This window comes from Chiloscyllium punctatum, chromosome 18 (assembly GCF_047496795.1).
Source record: "Chiloscyllium punctatum isolate Juve2018m chromosome 18, sChiPun1.3, whole genome shotgun sequence".
Lineage (NCBI taxonomy): Eukaryota > Metazoa > Chordata > Chondrichthyes > Orectolobiformes > Hemiscylliidae > Chiloscyllium > Chiloscyllium punctatum.
Window position 1 is genome coordinate 50,207,595 of NC_092756.1, and position 27,498 is coordinate 50,235,092.

General features: G+C 46.5%; 18 non-coding genes across 18 annotated transcripts; all 18 read left to right on the plus strand.

The window, feature by feature from the left end:
* Positions 1–1,462: 1,462 nt before the first annotated feature.
* Positions 1,463–1,544, plus strand: trnal-aag (transfer RNA leucine (anticodon AAG)). Its single transcript has one exon. It is a non-coding gene; the product is annotated as a tRNA-Leu (tRNA).
* Positions 1,545–2,669: 1,125 nt separating this feature from the next.
* Positions 2,670–2,742, plus strand: trnav-uac (transfer RNA valine (anticodon UAC)). Its single transcript has one exon. It is a non-coding gene; the product is annotated as a tRNA-Val (tRNA).
* A 1,660-nt stretch (positions 2,743–4,402) lies between these two features.
* On the plus strand, positions 4,403–4,484 carry trnal-aag (transfer RNA leucine (anticodon AAG)). The gene has a single exon. It is a non-coding gene; the product is annotated as a tRNA-Leu (tRNA).
* Positions 4,485–5,609: 1,125 nt separating this feature from the next.
* trnav-uac (transfer RNA valine (anticodon UAC)) lies at positions 5,610–5,682 on the plus strand. Its single transcript has one exon. It is a non-coding gene; the product is annotated as a tRNA-Val (tRNA).
* Positions 5,683–7,342: 1,660 nt separating this feature from the next.
* Positions 7,343–7,424, plus strand: trnal-aag (transfer RNA leucine (anticodon AAG)). The gene has a single exon. It is a non-coding gene; the product is annotated as a tRNA-Leu (tRNA).
* Positions 7,425–8,549: 1,125 nt separating this feature from the next.
* On the plus strand, positions 8,550–8,622 carry trnav-uac (transfer RNA valine (anticodon UAC)). The gene has a single exon. It is a non-coding gene; the product is annotated as a tRNA-Val (tRNA).
* Positions 8,623–10,282: 1,660 nt separating this feature from the next.
* Positions 10,283–10,364, plus strand: trnal-aag (transfer RNA leucine (anticodon AAG)). Its single transcript has one exon. It is a non-coding gene; the product is annotated as a tRNA-Leu (tRNA).
* Positions 10,365–11,489: 1,125 nt separating this feature from the next.
* trnav-uac (transfer RNA valine (anticodon UAC)) lies at positions 11,490–11,562 on the plus strand. The gene has a single exon. It is a non-coding gene; the product is annotated as a tRNA-Val (tRNA).
* A 1,660-nt stretch (positions 11,563–13,222) lies between these two features.
* On the plus strand, positions 13,223–13,304 carry trnal-aag (transfer RNA leucine (anticodon AAG)). Its single transcript has one exon. It is a non-coding gene; the product is annotated as a tRNA-Leu (tRNA).
* A 1,125-nt stretch (positions 13,305–14,429) lies between these two features.
* On the plus strand, positions 14,430–14,502 carry trnav-uac (transfer RNA valine (anticodon UAC)). Its single transcript has one exon. It is a non-coding gene; the product is annotated as a tRNA-Val (tRNA).
* A 1,660-nt stretch (positions 14,503–16,162) lies between these two features.
* Positions 16,163–16,244, plus strand: trnal-aag (transfer RNA leucine (anticodon AAG)). The gene has a single exon. It is a non-coding gene; the product is annotated as a tRNA-Leu (tRNA).
* A 1,125-nt stretch (positions 16,245–17,369) lies between these two features.
* Positions 17,370–17,442, plus strand: trnav-uac (transfer RNA valine (anticodon UAC)). The gene has a single exon. It is a non-coding gene; the product is annotated as a tRNA-Val (tRNA).
* Positions 17,443–19,102: 1,660 nt separating this feature from the next.
* trnal-aag (transfer RNA leucine (anticodon AAG)) lies at positions 19,103–19,184 on the plus strand. The gene has a single exon. It is a non-coding gene; the product is annotated as a tRNA-Leu (tRNA).
* Positions 19,185–20,309: 1,125 nt separating this feature from the next.
* Positions 20,310–20,382, plus strand: trnav-uac (transfer RNA valine (anticodon UAC)). Its single transcript has one exon. It is a non-coding gene; the product is annotated as a tRNA-Val (tRNA).
* A 1,660-nt stretch (positions 20,383–22,042) lies between these two features.
* trnal-aag (transfer RNA leucine (anticodon AAG)) lies at positions 22,043–22,124 on the plus strand. Its single transcript has one exon. It is a non-coding gene; the product is annotated as a tRNA-Leu (tRNA).
* Positions 22,125–23,249: 1,125 nt separating this feature from the next.
* On the plus strand, positions 23,250–23,322 carry trnav-uac (transfer RNA valine (anticodon UAC)). The gene has a single exon. It is a non-coding gene; the product is annotated as a tRNA-Val (tRNA).
* Positions 23,323–24,982: 1,660 nt separating this feature from the next.
* trnal-aag (transfer RNA leucine (anticodon AAG)) lies at positions 24,983–25,064 on the plus strand. The gene has a single exon. It is a non-coding gene; the product is annotated as a tRNA-Leu (tRNA).
* Positions 25,065–26,189: 1,125 nt separating this feature from the next.
* On the plus strand, positions 26,190–26,262 carry trnav-uac (transfer RNA valine (anticodon UAC)). The gene has a single exon. It is a non-coding gene; the product is annotated as a tRNA-Val (tRNA).
* Positions 26,263–27,498: the final 1,236 nt, after the last annotated feature.

A 27,498-nucleotide genomic window follows, 5' to 3' on the forward strand; every position in this document is an offset into this window, starting at 1 on the left:
TTGAGAGTGTAGTTACCCCCTTCTGATCCTTCCACGAAAAGCATTACCGCATTCGCATTCCTTGCGCAGGCGGCCCGGTTCAAAGACAGGGAAGAAGCTGATGTGCTGGTGTCACAGTGCACCACGGATTCCTCAACTAGTCTGTCTGTCCAATGTATCCCAAAGTCGTCTCTGAAAGACCTCATTTGGAAGGTGTCTGTCGTTATTCAACGTGTGAGAATTGGCACCAGAGGTCCTGAATCATGTTTTGGAGCAGTTCGCACGTTAGTGGCTCATTCAATCAGCAACAGCAATGAAAGAAATTCCACTCTCAGAGGAACCTCTGGACCTGTGCTTTCATAGCGTCGCTAGTATTAAGGTGCGCCCCGAGATCTAAGCCAGGTTGGAACGGAAACGGAGGAATCGACAGAGAGGCTACAGAATGACATCGCATCCATTTGGTTTTCATTAAATCACTGACGAGCAGGAAAATGTAAACGGGGAGGGCGAGTGGGGAAGTGAGGCAGTTGCAGCTCTGGAGAAAGTCCTTCGTTGTGATTCACTCAGCAACCAGAGACGTGACGGTGACTCAGGCGTGAGAGCTCTTCACATCGTGAACAAAAAGCAATCAAGGGCAGTTAGCACCTCTTCCGGAGTGGGGGTGGGGTGAGGTAATTACCTTTTGACTTCTGTTACTATGTTCGGAAACTGCCTTTTGGATTGAGGGGAAGAGAAACTGCATTTCTAAAAAGCACCATGGAACTTGTTAAACTTTATTGAGTCGCTTATTCTCATCGATTCCCACACAGGTTTCCAACTCAGTTGGTATCCATGAGGCTCATGTCCAGGTGCAATCTGCAGCAAATTGCACGGTTAGGTAAAAGGCAAGGAAAGTGGCCTCTCGAACCGGCCCCGAGGTCAGACCTTCCTCACAATGTAATCTGTCCTTCTCGGATTGTAATGCTACCTCCGGTTTTAGGGTGGAACATTCTTTGGGAACCTTATTCTGCAAAACAGACACAGTGACTGAAACTATGCTGCACGGTATGATTTGGGACACGGCCTGCTCAGCTTTGTGCATTTCCCCTGTAGTCCGGTGTGTTTCATGTTCCGTGTAAACGTGAAAGTTGTCCTGTTTCGAGCAATGGGTGAAATCATTGAGCAAAGCAAGAATCGAAATTGCAGTAATGTCAAGTAGCTCATGGTAATTTGACCCAATCATAATCGATCATATATTCTCACGCACTCACAGATACATCTGTAGCTGAATCGAAGTCTGAGAAGATAGACTCAGTTTACCAGTGATTTTTGTCTGGATTGATGGGCTATCGTTAACTGCTGAGAAATTGATATTGTAGACGGGCACATCCCAGCAGCTGTGCGAGTCGGAGAGGGATCATGGAACCCTTTTCACGTGAGTTTACATCTGTTGTTATGCAGGAACACAATTGGAAGTGCAAGAAAATAGAGTCGTGGGCGTGTTGGTAGTGTGGCCGAGCGGTCTAAGGCGCTGGATTAAGGCTCCAGTCTCGACAGAGGCGTGGGTTCGAATCCCACCGCTGCCATTTCTGCGGAGCAGCTAGTTTAAATGCTGTTTCGATCCCCTGCGGCATTTCTGTTTAAAACAGAAGCAAAATGAGTTTGCTTCCCGGGGAATTGATTGTGGTGTTGGTAAGTGCCGAATTTTCCAAAGTGTCTGTGCTGTCATGCTCGTGTTCGCCTCCCGCGCGGAAAATCGCCAGCGGCTCTACTCTTGCTTTCTGTTCCAGGCAAGTTGAGCTTTTACTGGAACCGAATGGAGACTGCTATTTCATCGTTGTTGCGAAACAGAGTCCTACGGTGACTCGACTCGTCGTTATTTGGTTTTCTGGCCAATGAGAAAATCGTTCCAATGTATTTCGATGTCATATGTTATTGAATTTCTCCCACTTCCTTCATTTCAGTCCTGGAGTCATCGGAAGGGAAAGGTAATCTAATCGAGACTGTGATTGGTGAAATTCACTTTTTATGGCCCATTCTTATTATGTTCTTTTTTTGTCTCTTTGCAGCATTGTCTGGGAAGTGATGGTGCACTCAGGCTCCAGTATGTTTGAAAGAGTAGTTTGGAATTGCCCTGTTGTTAGTTGTGTGATTACGTTATGGCTCATGCCCCCTGACTGTCTCACATTTAGCATTCAAGCTCGCTGTGTCTGAAAATGCATTTGGTTTTCCCGTTTTGTTTGTGTTCCGTGTTAAATGCTTTCTGTTTTGCGATTCGCTCAATACATTACGAATTAACAGGGTTTCTGAGGTAACTTCCAGCTGCAAAAATCCTCAACTGAGAATCTGGGAAATTTTCACGGAGTATGGTCAGTCGGAGCAAAAGTAAGGAAGTCGTTCGTTTCTGCAGTGTTTCACAATGCTACCTTTCCCGTGAGCAGTCGAACAGACGAAAAGATTTTGCCACAGACTGCGACGGTAAGCTCCGCAAAAACGTAATTCTTTAAAGCAGGTGTAAGCGACACAACGTTATTGGGGTACACCGCGTGGAAACAGATACTTCGGTGTATCTCGTCCATGCTCACCACATAGCCAAAATTAAACAAGTCCCATTAAACAACGAGCTAACGGAAACAGAAAGGTGAAAGGTCGAATGGCTTCAACTTTCAGTGCTGGATGCCACTGAGCTGCAGCGGGGACGACCGAGGCTTGTTTCTGTAGTGTAGTGGTCATCACGTTCGCCTTACACGCGAAAGGTCCCCAGTTCGAAACTGGGCAGAAACTGCTTTGCTCTTCAACTGCAGCCTTTGACATCGACAAGAACGGAGCTTTCTTGCTTGCTTTCCAATGTGCAAACCTGCCTTCGAGTTTGCTCGAATAAATCGTCGCTCGTAGTGCAATGCCATGCCGCTCCGTTTAATTACTGTGCAAAAGCATTGTAAAGTTTTTCTCCAACCTGGTTCTGATCATATGCCATTCTGTTTGAGAGTGTAGTTACCCCCTTCTGATCCTTCCACGAAAAGCATTACCGCATTCGCATTCCTTGCGCAGGCGGCCCGGTTCAAAGACAGGGAAGAAGCTGATGTGCTGGTGTCACAGTGCACCACGGATTCCTCAACTAGTCTGTCTGTCCAATGTATCCCAAAGTCGTCTCTGAAAGACCTCATTTGGAAGGTGTCTGTCGTTATTCAACGTGTGAGAATTGGCACCAGAGGTCCTGAATCATGTTTTGGAGCAGTTCGCACGTTAGTGGCTCATTCAATCAGCAACAGCAATGAAAGAAATTCCACTCTCAGAGGAACCTCTGGACCTGTGCTTTCATAGCGTCGCTAGTATTAAGGTGCGCCCCGAGATCTAAGCCAGGTTGGAACGGAAACGGAGGAATCGACAGAGAGGCTACAGAATGACATCGCATCCATTTGGTTTTCATTAAATCACTGACGAGCAGGAAAATGTAAACGGGGAGGGCGAGTGGGGAAGTGAGGCAGTTGCAGCTCTGGAGAAAGTCCTTCGTTGTGATTCACTCAGCAACCAGAGACGTGACGGTGACTCAGGCGTGAGAGCTCTTCACATCGTGAACAAAAAGCAATCAAGGGCAGTTAGCACCTCTTCCGGAGTGGGGGTGGGGTGAGGTAATTACCTTTTGACTTCTGTTACTATGTTCGGAAACTGCCTTTTGGATTGAGGGGAAGAGAAACTGCATTTCTAAAAAGCACCATGGAACTTGTTAAACTTTATTGAGTCGCTTATTCTCATCGATTCCCACACAGGTTTCCAACTCAGTTGGTATCCATGAGGCTCATGTCCAGGTGCAATCTGCAGCAAATTGCACGGTTAGGTAAAAGGCAAGGAAAGTGGCCTCTCGAACCGGCCCCGAGGTCAGACCTTCCTCACAATGTAATCTGTCCTTCTCGGATTGTAATGCTACCTCCGGTTTTAGGGTGGAACATTCTTTGGGAACCTTATTCTGCAAAACAGACACAGTGACTGAAACTATGCTGCACGGTATGATTTGGGACACGGCCTGCTCAGCTTTGTGCATTTCCCCTGTAGTCCGGTGTGTTTCATGTTCCGTGTAAACGTGAAAGTTGTCCTGTTTCGAGCAATGGGTGAAATCATTGAGCAAAGCAAGAATCGAAATTGCAGTAATGTCAAGTAGCTCATGGTAATTTGACCCAATCATAATCGATCATATATTCTCACGCACTCACAGATACATCTGTAGCTGAATCGAAGTCTGAGAAGATAGACTCAGTTTACCAGTGATTTTTGTCTGGATTGATGGGCTATCGTTAACTGCTGAGAAATTGATATTGTAGACGGGCACATCCCAGCAGCTGTGCGAGTCGGAGAGGGATCATGGAACCCTTTTCACGTGAGTTTACATCTGTTGTTATGCAGGAACACAATTGGAAGTGCAAGAAAATAGAGTCGTGGGCGTGTTGGTAGTGTGGCCGAGCGGTCTAAGGCGCTGGATTAAGGCTCCAGTCTCGACAGAGGCGTGGGTTCGAATCCCACCGCTGCCATTTCTGCGGAGCAGCTAGTTTAAATGCTGTTTCGATCCCCTGCGGCATTTCTGTTTAAAACAGAAGCAAAATGAGTTTGCTTCCCGGGGAATTGATTGTGGTGTTGGTAAGTGCCGAATTTTCCAAAGTGTCTGTGCTGTCATGCTCGTGTTCGCCTCCCGCGCGGAAAATCGCCAGCGGCTCTACTCTTGCTTTCTGTTCCAGGCAAGTTGAGCTTTTACTGGAACCGAATGGAGACTGCTATTTCATCGTTGTTGCGAAACAGAGTCCTACGGTGACTCGACTCGTCGTTATTTGGTTTTCTGGCCAATGAGAAAATCGTTCCAATGTATTTCGATGTCATATGTTATTGAATTTCTCCCACTTCCTTCATTTCAGTCCTGGAGTCATCGGAAGGGAAAGGTAATCTAATCGAGACTGTGATTGGTGAAATTCACTTTTTATGGCCCATTCTTATTATGTTCTTTTTTTGTCTCTTTGCAGCATTGTCTGGGAAGTGATGGTGCACTCAGGCTCCAGTATGTTTGAAAGAGTAGTTTGGAATTGCCCTGTTGTTAGTTGTGTGATTACGTTATGGCTCATGCCCCCTGACTGTCTCACATTTAGCATTCAAGCTCGCTGTGTCTGAAAATGCATTTGGTTTTCCCGTTTTGTTTGTGTTCCGTGTTAAATGCTTTCTGTTTTGCGATTCGCTCAATACATTACGAATTAACAGGGTTTCTGAGGTAACTTCCAGCTGCAAAAATCCTCAACTGAGAATCTGGGAAATTTTCACGGAGTATGGTCAGTCGGAGCAAAAGTAAGGAAGTCGTTCGTTTCTGCAGTGTTTCACAATGCTACCTTTCCCGTGAGCAGTCGAACAGACGAAAAGATTTTGCCACAGACTGCGACGGTAAGCTCCGCAAAAACGTAATTCTTTAAAGCAGGTGTAAGCGACACAACGTTATTGGGGTACACCGCGTGGAAACAGATACTTCGGTGTATCTCGTCCATGCTCACCACATAGCCAAAATTAAACAAGTCCCATTAAACAACGAGCTAACGGAAACAGAAAGGTGAAAGGTCGAATGGCTTCAACTTTCAGTGCTGGATGCCACTGAGCTGCAGCGGGGACGACCGAGGCTTGTTTCTGTAGTGTAGTGGTCATCACGTTCGCCTTACACGCGAAAGGTCCCCAGTTCGAAACTGGGCAGAAACTGCTTTGCTCTTCAACTGCAGCCTTTGACATCGACAAGAACGGAGCTTTCTTGCTTGCTTTCCAATGTGCAAACCTGCCTTCGAGTTTGCTCGAATAAATCGTCGCTCGTAGTGCAATGCCATGCCGCTCCGTTTAATTACTGTGCAAAAGCATTGTAAAGTTTTTCTCCAACCTGGTTCTGATCATATGCCATTCTGTTTGAGAGTGTAGTTACCCCCTTCTGATCCTTCCACGAAAAGCATTACCGCATTCGCATTCCTTGCGCAGGCGGCCCGGTTCAAAGACAGGGAAGAAGCTGATGTGCTGGTGTCACAGTGCACCACGGATTCCTCAACTAGTCTGTCTGTCCAATGTATCCCAAAGTCGTCTCTGAAAGACCTCATTTGGAAGGTGTCTGTCGTTATTCAACGTGTGAGAATTGGCACCAGAGGTCCTGAATCATGTTTTGGAGCAGTTCGCACGTTAGTGGCTCATTCAATCAGCAACAGCAATGAAAGAAATTCCACTCTCAGAGGAACCTCTGGACCTGTGCTTTCATAGCGTCGCTAGTATTAAGGTGCGCCCCGAGATCTAAGCCAGGTTGGAACGGAAACGGAGGAATCGACAGAGAGGCTACAGAATGACATCGCATCCATTTGGTTTTCATTAAATCACTGACGAGCAGGAAAATGTAAACGGGGAGGGCGAGTGGGGAAGTGAGGCAGTTGCAGCTCTGGAGCAAGTCCTTCGTTGTGATTCACTCAGCAACCAGAGACGTGACGGTGACTCAGGCGTGAGAGCTCTTCACATCGTGAACAAAAAGCAATCAAGGGCAGTTAGCACCTCTTCCGGAGTGGGGGTGGGGTGAGGTAATTACCTTTTGACTTCTGTTACTATGTTCGGAAACTGCCTTTTGGATTGAGGTGAAGAGAAACTGCATTTCTAAAAAGCACCATGGAACTTGTTAAACTTTATTGAGTCGCTTATTCTCATCGATTCCCACACAGGTTTCCAACTCAGTTGGTATCCATGAGGCTCATGTCCAGGTGCAATCTGCAGCAAATTGCACGGTTAGGTAAAAGGCAAGGAAAGTGGCCTCTCGAACCGGCCCCGAGGTCAGACCTTCCTCACAATGTAATCTGTCCTTCTCGGATTGTAATGCTACCTCCGGTTTTAGGGTGGAACATTCTTTGGGAACCTTATTCTGCAAAACAGACACAGTGACTGAAACTATGCTGCACGGTATGATTTGGGACACGGCCTGCTCAGCTTTGTGCATTTCCCCTGTAGTCCGGTGTGTTTCATGTTCCGTGTAAACGTGAAAGTTGTCCTGTTTCGAGCAATGGGTGAAATCATTGAGCAAAGCAAGAATCGAAATTGCAGTAATGTCAAGTAGCTCATGGTAATTTGACCCAATCATAATCGATCATATATTCTCACGCACTCACAGATACATCTGTAGCTGAATCGAAGTCTGAGAAGATAGACTCAGTTTACCAGTGATTTTTGTCTGGATTGATGGGCTATCGTTAACTGCTGAGAAATTGATATTGTAGACGGGCACATCCCAGCAGCTGTGCGAGTCGGAGAGGGATCATGGAACCCTTTTCACGTGAGTTTACATCTGTTGTTATGCAGGAACACAATTGGAAGTGCAAGAAAATAGAGTCGTGGGCGTGTTGGTAGTGTGGCCGAGCGGTCTAAGGCGCTGGATTAAGGCTCCAGTCTCGACAGAGGCGTGGGTTCGAATCCCACCGCTGCCATTTCTGCGGAGCAGCTAGTTTAAATGCTGTTTCGATCCCCTGCGGCATTTCTGTTTAAAACAGAAGCAAAATGAGTTTGCTTCCCGGGGAATTGATTGTGGTGTTGGTAAGTGCCGAATTTTCCAAAGTGTCTGTGCTGTCATGCTCGTGTTCGCCTCCCGCGCGGAAAATCGCCAGCGGCTCTACTCTTGCTTTCTGTTCCAGGCAAGTTGAGCTTTTACTGGAACCGAATGGAGACTGCTATTTCATCGTTGTTGCGAAACAGAGTCCTACGGTGACTCGACTCGTCGTTATTTGGTTTTCTGGCCAATGAGAAAATCGTTCCAATGTATTTCGATGTCATATGTTATTGAATTTCTCCCACTTCCTTCATTTCAGTCCTGGAGTCATCGGAAGGGAAAGGTAATCTAATCGAGACTGTGATTGGTGAAATTCACTTTTTATGGCCCATTCTTATTATGTTCTTTTTTTGTCTCTTTGCAGCATTGTCTGGGAAGTGATGGTGCACTCAGGCTCCAGTATGTTTGAAAGAGTAGTTTGGAATTGCCCTGTTGTTAGTTGTGTGATTACGTTATGGCTCATGCCCCCTGACTGTCTCACATTTAGCATTCAAGCTCGCTGTGTCTGAAAATGCATTTGGTTTTCCCGTTTTGTTTGTGTTCCGTGTTAAATGCTTTCTGTTTTGCGATTCGCTCAATACATTACGAATTAACAGGGTTTCTGAGGTAACTTCCAGCTGCAAAAATCCTCAACTGAGAATCTGGGAAATTTTCACGGAGTATGGTCAGTCGGAGCAAAAGTAAGGAAGTCGTTCGTTTCTGCAGTGTTTCACAATGCTACCTTTCCCGTGAGCAGTCGAACAGACGAAAAGATTTTGCCACAGACTGCGACGGTAAGCTCCGCAAAAACGTAATTCTTTAAAGCAGGTGTAAGCGACACAACGTTATTGGGGTACACCGCGTGGAAACAGATACTTCGGTGTATCTCGTCCATGCTCACCACATAGCCAAAATTAAACAAGTCCCATTAAACAACGAGCTAACGGAAACAGAAAGGTGAAAGGTCGAATGGCTTCAACTTTCAGTGCTGGATGCCACTGAGCTGCAGCGGGGACGACCGAGGCTTGTTTCTGTAGTGTAGTGGTCATCACGTTCGCCTTACACGCGAAAGGTCCCCAGTTCGAAACTGGGCAGAAACTGCTTTGCTCTTCAACTGCAGCCTTTGACATCGACAAGAACGGAGCTTTCTTGCTTGCTTTCCAATGTGCAAACCTGCCTTCGAGTTTGCTCGAATAAATCGTCGCTCGTAGTGCAATGCCATGCCGCTCCGTTTAATTACTGTGCAAAAGCATTGTAAAGTTTTTCTCCAACCTGGTTCTGATCATATGCCATTCTGTTTGAGAGTGTAGTTACCCCCTTCTGATCCTTCCACGAAAAGCATTACCGCATTCGCATTCCTTGCGCAGGCGGCCCGGTTCAAAGACAGGGAAGAAGCTGATGTGCTGGTGTCACAGTGCACCACGGATTCCTCAACTAGTCTGTCTGTCCAATGTATCCCAAAGTCGTCTCTGAAAGACCTCATTTGGAAGGTGTCTGTCGTTATTCAACGTGTGAGAATTGGCACCAGAGGTCCTGAATCATGTTTTGGAGCAGTTCGCACGTTAGTGGCTCATTCAATCAGCAACAGCAATGAAAGAAATTCCACTCTCAGAGGAACCTCTGGACCTGTGCTTTCATAGCGTCGCTAGTATTAAGGTGCGCCCCGAGATCTAAGCCAGGTTGGAACGGAAACGGAGGAATCGACAGAGAGGCTACAGAATGACATCGCATCCATTTGGTTTTCATTAAATCACTGACGAGCAGGAAAATGTAAACGGGGAGGGCGAGTGGGGAAGTGAGGCAGTTGCAGCTCTGGAGAAAGTCCTTCGTTGTGATTCACTCAGCAACCAGAGACGTGACGGTGACTCAGGCGTGAGAGCTCTTCACATCGTGAACAAAAAGCAATCAAGGGCAGTTAGCACCTCTTCCGGAGTGGGGGTGGGGTGAGGTAATTACCTTTTGACTTCTGTTACTATGTTCGGAAACTGCCTTTTGGATTGAGGGGAAGAGAAACTGCATTTCTAAAAAGCACCATGGAACTTGTTAAACTTTATTGAGTCGCTTATTCTCATCGATTCCCACACAGGTTTCCAACTCAGTTGGTATCCATGAGGCTCATGTCCAGGTGCAATCTGCAGCAAATTGCACGGTTAGGTAAAAGGCAAGGAAAGTGGCCTCTCGAACCGGCCCCGAGGTCAGACCTTCCTCACAATGTAATCTGTCCTTCTCGGATTGTAATGCTACCTCCGGTTTTAGGGTGGAACATTCTTTGGGAACCTTATTCTGCAAAACAGACACAGTGACTGAAACTATGCTGCACGGTATGATTTGGGACACGGCCTGCTCAGCTTTGTGCATTTCCCCTGTAGTCCGGTGTGTTTCATGTTCCGTGCAAACGTGAAAGTTGTCCTGTTTCGAGCAATGGGTGAAATCATTGAGCAAAGCAAGAATCGAAATTGCAGTAATGTCAAGTAGCTCATGGTAATTTGACCCAATCATAATCGATCATATATTCTCACGCACTCACAGATACATCTGTAGCTGAATCGAAGTCTGAGAAGATAGACTCAGTTTACCAGTGATTTTTGTCTGGATTGATGGGCTATCGTTAACTGCTGAGAAATTGATATTGTAGACGGGCACATCCCAGCAGCTGTGCGAGTCGGAGAGGGATCATGGAACCCTTTTCACGTGAGTTTACATCTGTTGTTATGCAGGAACACAATTGGAAGTGCAAGAAAATAGAGTCGTGGGCGTGTTGGTAGTGTGGCCGAGCGGTCTAAGGCGCTGGATTAAGGCTCCAGTCTCGACAGAGGCGTGGGTTCGAATCCCACCGCTGCCATTTCTGCGGAGCAGCTAGTTTAAATGCTGTTTCGATCCCCTGCGGCATTTCTGTTTAAAACAGAAGCAAAATGAGTTTGCTTCCCGGGGAATTGATTGTGGTGTTGGTAAGTGCCGAATTTTCCAAAGTGTCTGTGCTGTCATGCTCGTGTTCGCCTCCCGCGCGGAAAATCGCCAGCGGCTCTACTCTTGCTTTCTGTTCCAGGCAAGTTGAGCTTTTACTGGAACCGAATGGAGACTGCTATTTCATCGTTGTTGCGAAACAGAGTCCTACGGTGACTCGACTCGTCGTTATTTGGTTTTCTGGCCAATGAGAAAATCGTTCCAATGTATTTCGATGTCATATGTTATTGAATTTCTCCCACTTCCTTCATTTCAGTCCTGGAGTCATCGGAAGGGAAAGGTAATCTAATCGAGACTGTGATTGGTGAAATTCACTTTTTATGGCCCATTCTTATTATGTTCTTTTTTTGTCTCTTTGCAGCATTGTCTGGGAAGTGATGGTGCACTCAGGCTCCAGTATGTTTGAAAGAGTAGTTTGGAATTGCCCTGTTGTTAGTTGTGTGATTACGTTATGGCTCATGCCCCCTGACTGTCTCACATTTAGCATTCAAGCTCGCTGTGTCTGAAAATGCATTTGGTTTTCCCGTTTTGTTTGTGTTCCGTGTTAAATGCTTTCTGTTTTGCGATTCGCTCAATACATTACGAATTAACAGGGTTTCTGAGGTAACTTCCAGCTGCAAAAATCCTCAACTGAGAATCTGGGAAATTTTCACGGAGTATGGTCAGTCGGAGCAAAAGTAAGGAAGTCGTTCGTTTCTGCAGTGTTTCACAATGCTACCTTTCCCGTGAGCAGTCGAACAGACGAAAAGATTTTGCCACAGACTGCGACGGTAAGCTCCGCAAAAACGTAATTCTTTAAAGCAGGTGTAAGCGACACAACGTTATTGGGGTACACCGCGTGGAAACAGATACTTCGGTGTATCTCGTCCATGCTCACCACATAGCCAAAATTAAACAAGTCCCATTAAACAACGAGCTAACGGAAACAGAAAGGTGAAAGGTCGAATGGCTTCAACTTTCAGTGCTGGATGCCACTGAGCTGCAGCGGGGACGACCGAGGCTTGTTTCTGTAGTGTAGTGGTCATCACGTTCGCCTTACACGCGAAAGGTCCCCAGTTCGAAACTGGGCAGAAACTGCTTTGCTCTTCAACTGCAGCCTTTGACATCGACAAGAACGGAGCTTTCTTGCTTGCTTTCCAATGTGCAAACCTGCCTTCGAGTTTGCTCGAATAAATCGTCGCTCGTAGTGCAATGCCATGCCGCTCCGTTTAATTACTGTGCAAAAGCATTGTAAAGTTTTTCTCCAACCTGGTTCTGATCATATGCCATTCTGTTTGAGAGTGTAGTTACCCCCTTCTGATCCTTCCACGAAAAGCATTACCGCATTCGCATTCCTTGCGCAGGCGGCCCGGTTCAAAGACAGGGAAGAAGCTGATGTGCTGGTGTCACAGTGCACCACGGATTCCTCAACTAGTCTGTCTGTCCAATGTATCCCAAAGTCGTCTCTGAAAGACCTCATTTGGAAGGTGTCTGTCGTTATTCAACGTGTGAGAATTGGCACCAGAGGTCCTGAATCATGTTTTGGAGCAGTTCGCACGTTAGTGGCTCATTCAATCAGCAACAGCAATGAAAGAAATTCCACTCTCAGAGGAACCTCTGGACCTGTGCTTTCATAGCGTCGCTAGTATTAAGGTGCGCCCCGAGATCTAAGCCAGGTTGGAACGGAAACGGAGGAATCGACAGAGAGGCTACAGAATGACATCGCATCCATTTGGTTTTCATTAAATCACTGACGAGCAGGAAAATGTAAACGGGGAGGGCGAGTGGGGAAGTGAGGCAGTTGCAGCTCTGGAGAAAGTCCTTCGTTGTGATTCACTCAGCAACCAGAGACGTGACGGTGACTCAGGCGTGAGAGCTCTTCACATCGTGAACAAAAAGCAATCAAGGGCAGTTAGCACCTCTTCCGGAGTGGGGGTGGGGTGAGGTAATTACCTTTTGACTTCTGTTACTATGTTCGGAAACTGCCTTTTGGATTGAGGTGAAGAGAAACTGCATTTCTAAAAAGCACCATGGAACTTGTTAAACTTTATTGAGTCGCTTATTCTCATCGATTCCCACACAGGTTTCCAACTCAGTTGGTATCCATGAGGCTCATGTCCAGGTGCAATCTGCAGCAAATTGCACGGTTAGGTAAAAGGCAAGGAAAGTGGCCTCTCGAACCGGCCCCGAGGTCAGACCTTCCTCACAATGTAATCTGTCCTTCTCGGATTGTAATGCTACCTCCGGTTTTAGGGTGGAACATTCTTTGGGAACCTTATTCTGCAAAACAGACACAGTGACTGAAACTATGCTGCACGGTATGATTTGGGACACGGCCTGCTCAGCTTTGTGCATTTCCCCTGTAGTCCGGTGTGTTTCATGTTCCGTGTAAACGTGAAAGTTGTCCTGTTTCGAGCAATGGGTGAAATCATTGAGCAAAGCAAGAATCGAAATTGCAGTAATGTCAAGTAGCTCATGGTAATTTGACCCAATCATAATCGATCATATATTCTCACGCACTCACAGATACATCTGTAGCTGAATCGAAGTCTGAGAAGATAGACTCAGTTTACCAGTGATTTTTGTCTGGATTGATGGGCTATCGTTAACTGCTGAGAAATTGATATTGTAGACGGGCACATCCCAGCAGCTGTGCGAGTCGGAGAGGGATCATGGAACCCTTTTCACGTGAGTTTACATCTGTTGTTATGCAGGAACACAATTGGAAGTGCAAGAAAATAGAGTCGTGGGCGTGTTGGTAGTGTGGCCGAGCGGTCTAAGGCGCTGGATTAAGGCTCCAGTCTCGACAGAGGCGTGGGTTCGAATCCCACCGCTGCCATTTCTGCGGAGCAGCTAGTTTAAATGCTGTTTCGATCCCCTGCGGCATTTCTGTTTAAAACAGAAGCAAAATGAGTTTGCTTCCCGGGGAATTGATTGTGGTGTTGGTAAGTGCCGAATTTTCCAAAGTGTCTGTGCTGTCATGCTCGTGTTCGCCTCCCGCGCGGAAAATCGCCAGCGGCTCTACTCTTGCTTTCTGTTCCAGGCAAGTTGAGCTTTTACTGGAACCGAATGGAGACTGCTATTTCATCGTTGTTGCGAAACAGAGTCCTACGGTGACTCGACTCGTCGTTATTTGGTTTTCTGGCCAATGAGAAAATCGTTCCAATGTATTTCGATGTCATATGTTATTGAATTTCTCCCACTTCCTTCATTTCAGTCCTGGAGTCATCGGAAGGGAAAGGTAATCTAATCGAGACTGTGATTGGTGAAATTCACTTTTTATGGCCCATTCTTATTATGTTCTTTTTTTGTCTCTTTGCAGCATTGTCTGGGAAGTGATGGTGCACTCAGGCTCCAGTATGTTTGAAAGAGTAGTTTGGAATTGCCCTGTTGTTAGTTGTGTGATTACGTTATGGCTCATGCCCCCTGACTGTCTCACATTTAGCATTCAAGCTCGCTGTGTCTGAAAATGCATTTGGTTTTCCCGTTTTGTTTGTGTTCCGTGTTAAATGCTTTCTGTTTTGCGATTCGCTCAATACATTACGAATTAACAGGGTTTCTGAAGTAACTTCCAGCTGCAAAAATCCTCAACTGAGAATCTGGGAAATTTTCACGGAGTATGGTCAGTCGGAGCAAAAGTAAGGAAGTCGTTCGTTTCTGCAGTGTTTCACAATGCTACCTTTCCCGTGAGCAGTCGAACAGACGAAAAGATTTTGCCACAGACTGCGACGGTAAGCTCCGCAAAAACGTAATTCTTTAAAGCAGGTGTAAGCGACACAACGTTATTGGGGTACACCGCGTGGAAACAGATACTTCGGTGTATCTCGTCCATGCTCACCACATAGCCAAAATTAAACAAGTCCCATTAAACAACGAGCTAACGGAAACAGAAAGGTGAAAGGTCGAATGGCTTCAACTTTCAGTGCTGGATGCCACTGAGCTGCAGCGGGGACGACCGAGGCTTGTTTCTGTAGTGTAGTGGTCATCACGTTCGCCTTACACGCGAAAGGTCCCCAGTTCGAAACTGGGCAGAAACTGCTTTGCTCTTCAACTGCAGCCTTTGACATCGACAAGAACGGAGCTTTCTTGCTTGCTTTCCAATGTGCAAACCTGCCTTCGAGTTTGCTCGAATAAATCGTCGCTCGTAGTGCAATGCCATGCCGCTCCGTTTAATTACTGTGCAAAAGCATTGTAAAGTTTTTCTCCAACCTGGTTCTGATCATATGCCATTCTGTTTGAGAGTGTAGTTACCCCCTTCTGATCCTTCCACGAAAAGCATTACCGCATTCGCATTCCTTGCGCAGGCGGCCCGGTTCAAAGACAGGGAAGAAGCTGATGTGCTGGTGTCACAGTGCACCACGGATTCCTCAACTAGTCTGTCTGTCCAATGTATCCCAAAGTCGTCTCTGAAAGACCTCATTTGGAAGGTGTCTGTCGTTATTCAACGTGTGAGAATTGGCACCAGAGGTCCTGAATCATGTTTTGGAGCAGTTCGCACGTTAGTGGCTCATTCAATCAGCAACAGCAATGAAAGAAATTCCACTCTCAGAGGAACCTCTGGACCTGTGCTTTCATAGCGTCGCTAGTATTAAGGTGCGCCCCGAGATCTAAGCCAGGTTGGAACGGAAACGGAGGAATCGACAGAGAGGCTACAGAATGACATCGCATCCATTTGGTTTTCATTAAATCACTGACGAGCAGGAAAATGTAAACGGGGAGGGCGAGTGGGGAAGTGAGGCAGTTGCAGCTCTGGAGAAAGTCCTTCGTTGTGATTCACTCAGCAACCAGAGACGTGACGGTGACTCAGGCGTGAGAGCTCTTCACATCGTGAACAAAAAGCAATCAAGGGCAGTTAGCACCTCTTCCGGAGTGGGGGTGGGGTGAGGTAATTACCTTTTGACTTCTGTTACTATGTTCGGAAACTGCCTTTTGGATTGAGGGGAAGAGAAACTGCATTTCTAAAAAGCACCATGGAACTTGTTAAACTTTATTGAGTCGCTTATTCTCATCGATTCCCACACAGGTTTCCAACTCAGTTGGTATCCATGAGGCTCATGTCCAGGTGCAATCTGCAGCAAATTGCACGGTTAGGTAAAAGGCAAGGAAAGTGGCCTCTCGAACCGGCCCCGAGGTCAGACCTTCCTCACAATGTAATCTGTCCTTCTCGGATTGTAATGCTACCTCCGGTTTTAGGGTGGAACATTCTTTGGGAACCTTATTCTGCAAAACAGACACAGTGACTGAAACTATGCTGCACGGTATGATTTGGGACACGGCCTGCTCAGCTTTGTGCATTTCCCCTGTAGTCCGGTGTGTTTCATGTTCCGTGTAAACGTGAAAGTTGTCCTGTTTCGAGCAATGGGTGAAATCATTGAGCAAAGCAAGAATCGAAATTGCAGTAATGTCAAGTAGCTCATGGTAATTTGACCCAATCATAATCGATCATATATTCTCACGCACTCACAGATACATCTGTAGCTGAATCGAAGTCTGAGAAGATAGACTCAGTTTACCAGTGATTTTTGTCTGGATTGATGGGCTATCGTTAACTGCTGAGAAATTGATATTGTAGACGGGCACATCCCAGCAGCTGTGCGAGTCGGAGAGGGATCATGGAACCCTTTTCACGTGAGTTTACATCTGTTGTTATGCAGGAACACAATTGGAAGTGCAAGAAAATGGAGTCGTGGGCGTGTTGGTAGTGTGGCCGAGCGGTCTAAGGCGCTGGATTAAGGCTCCAGTCTCGACAGAGGCGTGGGTTCGAATCCCACCGCTGCCATTTCTGCGGAGCAGCTAGTTTAAATGCTGTTTCGATCCCCTGCGGCATTTCTGTTTAAAACAGAAGCAAAATGAGTTTGCTTCCCGGGGAATTGATTGTGGTGTTGGTAAGTGCCGAATTTTCCAAAGTGTCTGTGCTGTCATGCTCGTGTTCGCCTCCCGCGCGGAAAATCGCCAGCGGCTCTACTCTTGCTTTCTGTTCCAGGCAAGTTGAGCTTTTACTGGAACCGAATGGAGACTGCTATTTCATCGTTGTTGCGAAACAGAGTCCTACGGTGACTCGACTCGTCGTTATTTGGTTTTCTGGCCAATGAGAAAATCGTTCCAATGTATTTCGATGTCATATGTTATTGAATTTCTCCCACTTCCTTCATTTCAGTCCTGGAGTCATCGGAAGGGAAAGGTAATCTAATCGAGACTGTGATTGGTGAAATTCACTTTTTATGGCCCATTCTTATTATGTTCTTTTTTTGTCTCTTTGCAGCATTGTCTGGGAAGTGATGGTGCACTCAGGCTCCAGTATGTTTGAAAGAGTAGTTTGGAATTGCCCTGTTGTTAGTTGTGTGATTACGTTATGGCTCATGCCCCCTGACTGTCTCACATTTAGCATTCAAGCTCGCTGTGTCTGAAAATGCATTTGGTTTTCCCGTTTTGTTTGTGTTCCGTGTTAAATGCTTTCTGTTTTGCGATTCGCTCAATACATTACGAATTAACAGGGTTTCTGAAGTAACTTCCAGCTGCAAAAATCCTCAACTGAGAATCTGGGAAATTTTCACGGAGTATGGTCAGTCGGAGCAAAAGTAAGGAAGTCGTTCGTTTCTGCAGTGTTTCACAATGCTACCTTTCCCGTGAGCAGTCGAACAGACGAAAAGATTTTGCCACAGACTGCGACGGTAAGCTCCGCAAAAACGTAATTCTTTAAAGCAGGTGTAAGCGACACAACGTTATTGGGGTACACCGCGTGGAAACAGATACTTCGGTGTATCTCGTCCATGCTCACCACATAGCCAAAATTAAACAAGTCCCATTAAACAACGAGCTAACGGAAACAGAAAGGTGAAAGGTCGAATGGCTTCAACTTTCAGTGCTGGATGCCACTGAGCTGCAGGGGGGACGACCGAGGCTTGTTTCTGTAGTGTAGTGGTCATCACGTTCGCCTTACACGCGAAAGGTCCCCAGTTCGAAACTGGGCAGAAACTGCTTTGCTCTTCAACTGCAGCCTTTGACATCGACAAGAACGGAGCTTTCTTGCTTGCTTTCCAATGTGCAAACCTGCCTTCGAGTTTGCTCGAATAAATCGTCGCTCGTAGTGCAATGCCATGCCGCTCCGTTTAATTACTGTGCAAAAGCATTGTAAAGTTTTTCTCCAACCTGGTTCTGATCATATGCCATTCTGTTTGAGAGTGTAGTTACCCCCTTCTGATCCTTCCACGAAAAGCATTACCGCATTCGCATTCCTTGCGCAGGCGGCCCGGTTCAAAGACAGGGAAGAAGCTGATGTGCTGGTGTCACAGTGCACCACGGATTCCTCAACTAGTCTGTCTGTCCAATGTATCCCAAAGTCGTCTCTGAAAGACCTCATTTGGAAGGTGTCTGTCGTTATTCAACGTGTGAGAATTGGCACCAGAGGTCCTGAATCATGTTTTGGAGCAGTTCGCACGTTAGTGGCTCATTCAATCAGCAACAGCAATGAAAGAAATTCCACTCTCAGAGGAACCTCTGGACCTGTGCTTTCATAGCGTCGCTAGTATTAAGGTGCGCCCCGAGATCTAAGCCAGGTTGGAACGGAAACGGAGGAATCGACAGAGAGGCTACAGAATGACATCGCATCCATTTGGTTTTCATTAAATCACTGACGAGCAGGAAAATGTAAACGGGGAGGGCGAGTGGGGAAGTGAGGCAGTTGCAGCTCTGGAGAAAGTCCTTCGTTGTGATTCACTCAGCAACCAGAGACGTGACGGTGACTCAGGCGTGAGAGCTCTTCACATCGTGAACAAAAAGCAATCAAGGGCAGTTAGCACCTCTTCCGGAGTGGGGGTGGGGTGAGGTAATTACCTTTTGACTTCTGTTACTATGTTCGGAAACTGCCTTTTGGATTGAGGGGAAGAGAAACTGCATTTCTAAAAAGCACCATGGAACTTGTTAAACTTTATTGAGTCGCTTATTCTCATCGATTCCCACACAGGTTTCCAACTCAGTTGGTATCCATGAGGCTCATGTCCAGGTGCAATCTGCAGCAAATTGCACGGTTAGGTAAAAGGCAAGGAAAGTGGCCTCTCGAACCGGCCCCGAGGTCAGACCTTCCTCACAATGTAATCTGTCCTTCTCGGATTGTAATGCTACCTCCGGTTTTAGGGTGGAACATTCTTTGGGAACCTTATTCTGCAAAACAGACACAGTGACTGAAACTATGCTGCACGGTATGATTTGGGACACGGCCTGCTCAGCTTTGTGCATTTCCCCTGTAGTCCGGTGTGTTTCATGTTCCGTGCAAACGTGAAAGTTGTCCTGTTTCGAGCAATGGGTGAAATCATTGAGCAAAGCAAGAATCGAAATTGCAGTAATGTCAAGTAGCTCATGGTAATTTGACCCAATCATAATCGATCATATATTCTCACGCACTCACAGATACATCTGTAGCTGAATCGAAGTCTGAGAAGATAGACTCAGTTTACCAGTGATTTTTGTCTGGATTGATGGGCTATCGTTAACTGCTGAGAAATTGATATTGTAGACGGGCACATCCCAGCAGCTGTGCGAGTCGGAGAGGGATCATGGAACCCTTTTCACGTGAGTTTACATCTGTTGTTATGCAGGAACACAATTGGAAGTGCAAGAAAATAGAGTCGTGGGCGTGTTGGTAGTGTGGCCGAGCGGTCTAAGGCGCTGGATTAAGGCTCCAGTCTCGACAGAGGCGTGGGTTCGAATCCCACCGCTGCCATTTCTGCGGAGCAGCTAGTTTAAATGCTGTTTCGATCCCCTGCGGCATTTCTGTTTAAAACAGAAGCAAAATGAGTTTGCTTCCCGGGGAATTGATTGTGGTGTTGGTAAGTGCCGAATTTTCCAAAGTGTCTGTGCTGTCATGCTCGTGTTCGCCTCCCGCGCGGAAAATCGCCAGCGGCTCTACTCTTGCTTTCTGTTCCAGGCAAGTTGAGCTTTTACTGGAACCGAATGGAGACTGCTATTTCATCGTTGTTGCGAAACAGAGTCCTACGGTGACTCGACTCGTCGTTATTTGGTTTTCTGGCCAATGAGAAAATCGTTCTAATGTATTTCGATGTCATATGTTATTGAATTTCTCCCACTTCCTTCATTTCAGTCCTGGAGTCATCGGAAGGGAAAGGTAATCTAATCGAGACTGTGATTGGTGAAATTCACTTTTTATGGCCCATTCTTATTATGTTCTTTTTTTGTCTCTTTGCAGCATTGTCTGGGAAGTGATGGTGCACTCAGGCTCCAGTATGTTTGAAAGAGTAGTTTGGAATTGCCCTGTTGTTAGTTGTGTGATTACGTTATGGCTCATGCCCCCTGACTGTCTCACATTTAGCATTCAAGCTCGCTGTGTCTGAAAATGCATTTGGTTTTCCCGTTTTGTTTGTGTTCCGTGTTAAATGCTTTCTGTTTTGCGATTCGCTCAATACATTACGAATTAACAGGGTTTCTGAGGTAACTTCCAGCTGCAAAAATCCTCAACTGAGAATCTGGGAAATTTTCACGGAGTATGGTCAGTCGGAGCAAAAGTAAGGAAGTCGTTCGTTTCTGCAGTGTTTCACAATGCTACCTTTCCCGTGAGCAGTCGAACAGACGAAAAGATTTTGCCACAGACTGCGACGGTAAGCTCCGCAAAAACGTAATTCTTTAAAGCAGGTGTAAGCGACACAACGTTATTGGGGTACACCGCGTGGAAACAGATACTTCGGTGTATCTCGTCCATGCTCACCACATAGCCAAAATTAAACAAGTCCCATTAAACAACGAGCTAACGGAAACAGAAAGGTGAAAGGTCGAATGGCTTCAACTTTCAGTGCTGGATGCCACTGAGCTGCAGCGGGGACGACCGAGGCTTGTTTCTGTAGTGTAGTGGTCATCACGTTCGCCTTACACGCGAAAGGTCCCCAGTTCGAAACTGGGCAGAAACTGCTTTGCTCTTCAACTGCAGCCTTTGACATCGACAAGAACGGAGCTTTCTTGCTTGCTTTCCAATGTGCAAACCTGCCTTCGAGTTTGCTCGAATAAATCGTCGCTCGTAGTGCAATGCCATGCCGCTCCGTTTAATTACTGTGCAAAAGCATTGTAAAGTTTTTCTCCAACCTGGTTCTGATCATATGCCATTCTGTTTGAGAGTGTAGTTACCCCCTTCTGATCCTTCCACGAAAAGCATTACCGCATTCGCATTCCTTGCGCAGGCGGCCCGGTTCAAAGACAGGGAAGAAGCTGATGTGCTGGTGTCACAGTGCACCACGGATTCCTCAACTAGTCTGTCTGTCCAATGTATCCCAAAGTCGTCTCTGAAAGACCTCATTTGGAAGGTGTCTGTCGTTATTCAACGTGTGAGAATTGGCACCAGAGGTCCTGAATCATGTTTTGGAGCAGTTCGCACGTTAGTGGCTCATTCAATCAGCAACAGCAATGAAAGAAATTCCACTCTCAGAGGAACCTCTGGACCTGTGCTTTCATAGCGTCGCTAGTATTAAGGTGCGCCCCGAGATCTAAGCCAGGTTGGAACGGAAACGGAGGAATCGACAGAGAGGCTACAGAATGACATCGCATCCATTTGGTTTTCATTAAATCACTGACGAGCAGGAAAATGTAAACGGGGAGGGCGAGTGGGGAAGTGAGGCAGTTGCAGCTCTGGAGAAAGTCCTTCGTTGTGATTCACTCAGCAACCAGAGACGTGACGGTGACTCAGGCGTGAGAGCTCTTCACATCGTGAACAAAAAGCAATCAAGGGCAGTTAGCACCTCTTCCGGAGTGGGGGTGGGGTGAGGTAATTACCTTTTGACTTCTGTTACTATGTTCGGAAACTGCCTTTTGGATTGAGGGGAAGAGAAACTGCATTTCTAAAAAGCACCATGGAACTTGTTAAACTTTATTGAGTCGCTTATTCTCATCGATTCCCACACAGGTTTCCAACTCAGTTGGTATCCATGAGGCTCATGTCCAGGTGCAATCTGCAGCAAATTGCACGGTTAGGTAAAAGGCAAGGAAAGTGGCCTCTCGAACCGGCCCCGAGGTCAGACCTTCCTCACAATGTAATCTGTCCTTCTCGGATTGTAATGCTACCTCCGGTTTTAGGGTGGAACATTCTTTGGGAACCTTATTCTGCAAAACAGACACAGTGACTGAAACTATGCTGCACGGTATGATTTGGGACACGGCCTGCTCAGCTTTGTGCATTTCCCCTGTAGTCCGGTGTGTTTCATGTTCCGTGTAAACGTGAAAGTTGTCCTGTTTCGAGCAATGGGTGAAATCATTGAGCAAAGCAAGAATCGAAATTGCAGTAATGTCAAGTAGCTCATGGTAATTTGACCCAATCATAATCGATCATATATTCTCACGCACTCACAGATACATCTGTAGCTGAATCGAAGTCTGAGAAGATAGACTCAGTTTACCAGTGATTTTTGTCTGGATTGATGGGCTATCGTTAACTGCTGAGAAATTGATATTGTAGACGGGCACATCCCAGCAGCTGTGCGAGTCGGAGAGGGATCATGGAACCCTTTTCACGTGAGTTTACATCTGTTGTTATGCAGGAACACAATTGGAAGTGCAAGAAAATAGAGTCGTGGGCGTGTTGGTAGTGTGGCCGAGCGGTCTAAGGCGCTGGATTAAGGCTCCAGTCTCGACAGAGGCGTGGGTTCGAATCCCACCGCTGCCATTTCTGCGGAGCAGCTAGTTTAAATGCTGTTTCGATCCCCTGCGGCATTTCTGTTTAAAACAGAAGCAAAATGAGTTTGCTTCCCGGGGAATTGATTGTGGTGTTGGTAAGTGCCGAATTTTCCAAAGTGTCTGTGCTGTCATGCTCGTGTTCGCCTCCCGCGCGGAAAATCGCCAGCGGCTCTACTCTTGCTTTCTGTTCCAGGCAAGTTGAGCTTTTACTGGAACCGAATGGAGACTGCTATTTCATCGTTGTTGCGAAACAGAGTCCTACGGTGACTCGACTCGTCGTTATTTGGTTTTCTGGCCAATGAGAAAATCGTTTTAATGTATTTCGATGTCATATGTTATTGAATTTCTCCCACTTCCTTCATTTCAGTCCTGGAGTCATCGGAAGGGAAAGGTAATCTAATCGAGACTGTGATTGGTGAAATTCACTTTTTATGGCCCATTCTTATTATGTTCTTTTTTTGTCTCTTTGCAGCATTGTCTGGGAAGTGATGGTGCACTCAGGCTCCAGTATGTTTGAAAGAGTAGTTTGGAATTGCCCTGTTGTTAGTTGTGTGATTACGTTATGGCTCATGCCCCCTGACTGTCTCACATTTAGCATTCAAGCTCGCTGTGTCTGAAAATGCATTTGGTTTTCCCGTTTTGTTTGTGTTCCGTGTTAAATGCTTTCTGTTTTGCGATTCGCTCAATACATTACGAATTAACAGGGTTTCTGAGGTAACTTCCAGCTGCAAAAATCCTCAACTGAGAATCTGGGAAATTTTCACGGAGTATGGTCAGTCGGAGCAAAAGTAAGGAAGTCGTTCGTTTCTGCAGTGTTTCACAATGCTACCTTTCCCGTGAGCAGTCGAACAGACGAAAAGATTTTGCCACAGACTGCGACGGTAAGCTCCGCAAAAACGTAATTCTTTAAAGCAGGTGTAAGCGACACAACGTTATTGGGGTACACCGCGTGGAAACAGATACTTCGGTGTATCTCGTCCATGCTCACCACATAGCCAAAATTAAACAAGTCCCATTAAACAACGAGCTAACGGAAACAGAAAGGTGAAAGGTCGAATGGCTTCAACTTTCAGTGCTGGATGCCACTGAGCTGCAGCGGGGACGACCGAGGCTTGTTTCTGTAGTGTAGTGGTCATCACGTTCGCCTTACACGCGAAAGGTCCCCAGTTCGAAACTGGGCAGAAACTGCTTTGCTCTTCAACTGCAGCCTTTGACATCGACAAGAACGGAGCTTTCTTGCTTGCTTTCCAATGTGCAAACCTGCCTTCGAGTTTGCTCGAATAAATCGTCGCTCGTAGTGCAATGCAATGCCGCTCCGTTTAATTACTGTGCAAAAGCATTGTAAAGTTTTTCTCCAACCTGGTTCTGATCATATGCCATTCTGTTTGAGAGTGTAGTTACCCCCTTCTGATCCTTCCACGAAAAGCATTACCGCATTCGCATTCCTTGCGCAGGCGGCCCGGTTCAAAGACAGGGAAGAAGCTGATGTGCTGGTGTCACAGTGCACCACGGATTCCTCAACTAGTCTGTCTGTCCAATGTATCCCAAAGTCGTCTCTGAAAGACCTCATTTGGAAGGTGTCTGTCGTTATTCAACGTGTGAGAATTGGCACCAGAGGTCCTGAATCATGTTTTGGAGCAGTTCGCACGTTAGTGGCTCATTCAATCAGCAACAGCAATGAAAGAAATTCCACTCTCAGAGGAACCTCTGGACCTGTGCTTTCATAGCGTCGCTAGTATTAAGGTGCGCCCCGAGATCTAAGCCAGGTTGGAACGGAAACGGAGGAATCGACAGAGAGGCTACAGAATGACATCGCATCCATTTGGTTTTCATTAAATCACTGACGAGCAGGAAAATGTAAACGGGGAGGGCGAGTGGGGAAGTGAGGCAGTTGCAGCTCTGGAGAAAGTCCTTCGTTGTGATTCACTCAGCAACCAGAGACGTGACGGTGACTCAGGCGTGAGAGCTCTTCACATCGTGAACAAAAAGCAATCAAGGGCAGTTAGCACCTCTTCCGGAGTGGGGGTGGGGTGAGGTAATTACCTTTTGACTTCTGTTACTATGTTCGGAAACTGCCTTTTGGATTGAGGTGAAGAGAAACTGCATTTCTAAAAAGCACCATGGAACTTGTTAAACTTTATTGAGTCGCTTATTCTCATCGATTCCCACACAGGTTTCCAACTCAGTTGGTATCCATGAGGCTCATGTCCAGGTGCAATCTGCAGCAAATTGCACGGTTAGGTAAAAGGCAAGGAAAGTGGCATCTCGAACCGGCCCCGAGGTCAGACCTTCCTCACAATGTAATCTGTCCTTCTCGGATTGTAATGCTACCTCCGGTTTTAGGGTGGAACATTCTTTGGGAACCTTATTCTGCAAAACAGACACAGTGACTGAAACTATGCTGCACGGTATGATTTGGGACACGGCCTGCTCAGCTTTGTGCATTTCCCCTGTAGTCCGGTGTGTTTCATGTTCCGTGTAAACGTGAAAGTTGTCCTGTTTCGAGCAATGGGTGAAATCATTGAGCAAAGCAAGAATCGAAATTGCAGTAATGTCAAGTAGCTCATGGTAATTTGACCCAATCATAATCGATCATATATTCTCACGCACTCACAGATACATCTGTAGCTGAATCGAAGTCTGAGAAGATAGACTCAGTTTACCAGTGATTTTTGTCTGGATTGATGGGCTATCGTTAACTGCTGAGAAATTGATATTGTAGACGGGCACATCCCAGCAGCTGTGCGAGTCGGAGAGGGATCATGGAACCCTTTTCACGTGAGTTTACATCTGTTGTTATGCAGGAACACAATTGGAAGTGCAAGAAAATGGAGTCGTGGGCGTGTTGGTAGTGTGGCCGAGCGGTCTAAGGCGCTGGATTAAGGCTCCAGTCTCGACAGAGGCGTGGGTTCGAATCCCACCGCTGCCATTTCTGCGGAGCAGCTAGTTTAAATGCTGTTTCGATCCCCTGCGGCATTTCTGTTTAAAACAGAAGCAAAATGAGTTTGCTTCCCGGGGAATTGATTGTGGTGTTGGTAAGTGCCGAATTTTCCAAAGTGTCTGTGCTGTCATGCTCGTGTTCGCCTCCCGCGCGGAAAATCGCCAGCGGCTCTACTCTTGCTTTCTGTTCCAGGCAAGTTGAGCTTTTACTGGAACCGAATGGAGACTGCTATTTCATCGTTGTTGCGAAACAGAGTCCTACGGTGACTCGACTCGTCGTTATTTGGTTTTCTGGCCAATGAGAAAATCGTTCCAATGTATTTCGATGTCATATGTTATTGAATTTCTCCCACTTCCTTCATTTCAGTCCTGGAGTCATCGGAAGGGAAAGGTAATCTAATCGAGACTGTGATTGGTGAAATTCACTTTTTATGGCCCATTCTTATTATGTTCTTTTTTTGTCTCTTTGCAGCATTGTCTGGGAAGTGATGGTGCACTCAGGCTCCAGTATGTTTGAAAGAGTAGTTTGGAATTGCCCTGTTGTTAGTTGTGTGATTACGTTATGGCTCATGCCCCCTGACTGTCTCACATTTAGCATTCAAGCTCGCTGTGTCTGAAAATGCATTTGGTTTTCCCGTTTTGTTTGTGTTCCGTGTTAAATGCTTTCTGTTTTGCGATTCGCTCAATACATTACGAATTAACAGGGTTTCTGAAGTAACTTCCAGCTGCAAAAATCCTCAACTGAGAATCTGGGAAATTTTCACGGAGTATGGTCAGTCGGAGCAAAAGTAAGGAAGTCGTTCGTTTCTGCAGTGTTTCACAATGCTACCTTTCCCGTGAGCAGTCGAACAGACGAAAAGATTTTGCCACAGACTGCGACGGTAAGCTCCGCAAAAACGTAATTCTTTAAAGCAGGTGTAAGCGACACAACGTTATTGGGGTACACCGCGTGGAAACAGATACTTCGGTGTATCTCGTCCATGCTCACCACATAGCCAAAATTAAACAAGTCCCATTAAACAACGAGCTAACGGAAACAGAAAGGTGAAAGGTCGAATGGCTTCAACTTTCAGTGCTGGATGCCACTGAGCTGCAGCGGGGACGACCGAGGCTTGTTTCTGTAGTGTAGTGGTCATCACGTTCGCCTTACACGCGAAAGGTCCCCAGTTCGAAACTGGGCAGAAACTGCTTTGCTCTTCAACTGCAGCCTTTGACATCGACAAGAACGGAGCTTTCTTGCTTGCTTTCCAATGTGCAAACCTGCCTTCGAGTTTGCTCGAATAAATCGTCGCTCGTAGTGCAATGCCATGCCGCTCCGTTTAATTACTGTGCAAAAGCATTGTAAAGTTTTTCTCCAACCTGGTTCTGATCATATGCCATTCTGTTTGAGAGTGTAGTTACCCCCTTCTGATCCTTCCACGAAAAGCATTACCGCATTCGCATTCCTTGCGCAGGCGGCCCGGTTCAAAGACAGGGAAGAAGCTGATGTGCTGGTGTCACAGTGCACCACGGATTCCTCAACTAGTCTGTCTGTCCAATGTATCCCAAAGTCGTCTCTGAAAGACCTCATTTGGAAGGTGTCTGTCGTTATTCAACGTGTGAGAATTGGCACCAGAGGTCCTGAATCATGTTTTGGAGCAGTTCGCACGTTAGTGGCTCATTCAATCAGCAACAGCAATGAAAGAAATTCCACTCTCAGAGGAACCTCTGGACCTGTGCTTTCATAGCGTCGCTAGTATTAAGGTGCGCCCCGAGATCTAAGCCAGGTTGGAACGGAAACGGAGGAATCGACAGAGAGGCTACAGAATGACATCGCATCCATTTGGTTTTCATTAAATCACTGACGAGCAGGAAAATGTAAACGGGGAGGGCGAGTGGGGAAGTGAGGCAGTTGCAGCTCTGGAGAAAGTCCTTCGTTGTGATTCACTCAGCAACCAGAGACGTGACGGTGACTCAGGCGTGAGAGCTCTTCACATCGTGAACAAAAAGCAATCAAGGGCAGTTAGCACCTCTTCCGGAGTGGGGGTGGGGTGAGGTAATTACCTTTTGACTTCTGTTACTATGTTCGGAAACTGCCTTTTGGATTGAGGGGAAGAGAAACTGCATTTCTAAAAAGCACCATGGAACTTGTTAAACTTTATTGAGTCGCTTATTCTCATCGATTCCCACACAGGTTTCCAACTCAGTTGGTATCCATGAGGCTCATGTCCAGGTGCAATCTGCAGCAAATTGCACGGTTAGGTAAAAGGCAAGGAAAGTGGCCTCTCGAACCGGCCCCGAGGTCAGACCTTCCTCACAATGTAATCTGTCCTTCTCGGATTGTAATGCTACCTCCGGTTTTAGGGTGGAACATTCTTTGGGAACCTTATTCTGCAAAACAGACACAGTGACTGAAACTATGCTGCACGGTATGATTTGGGACA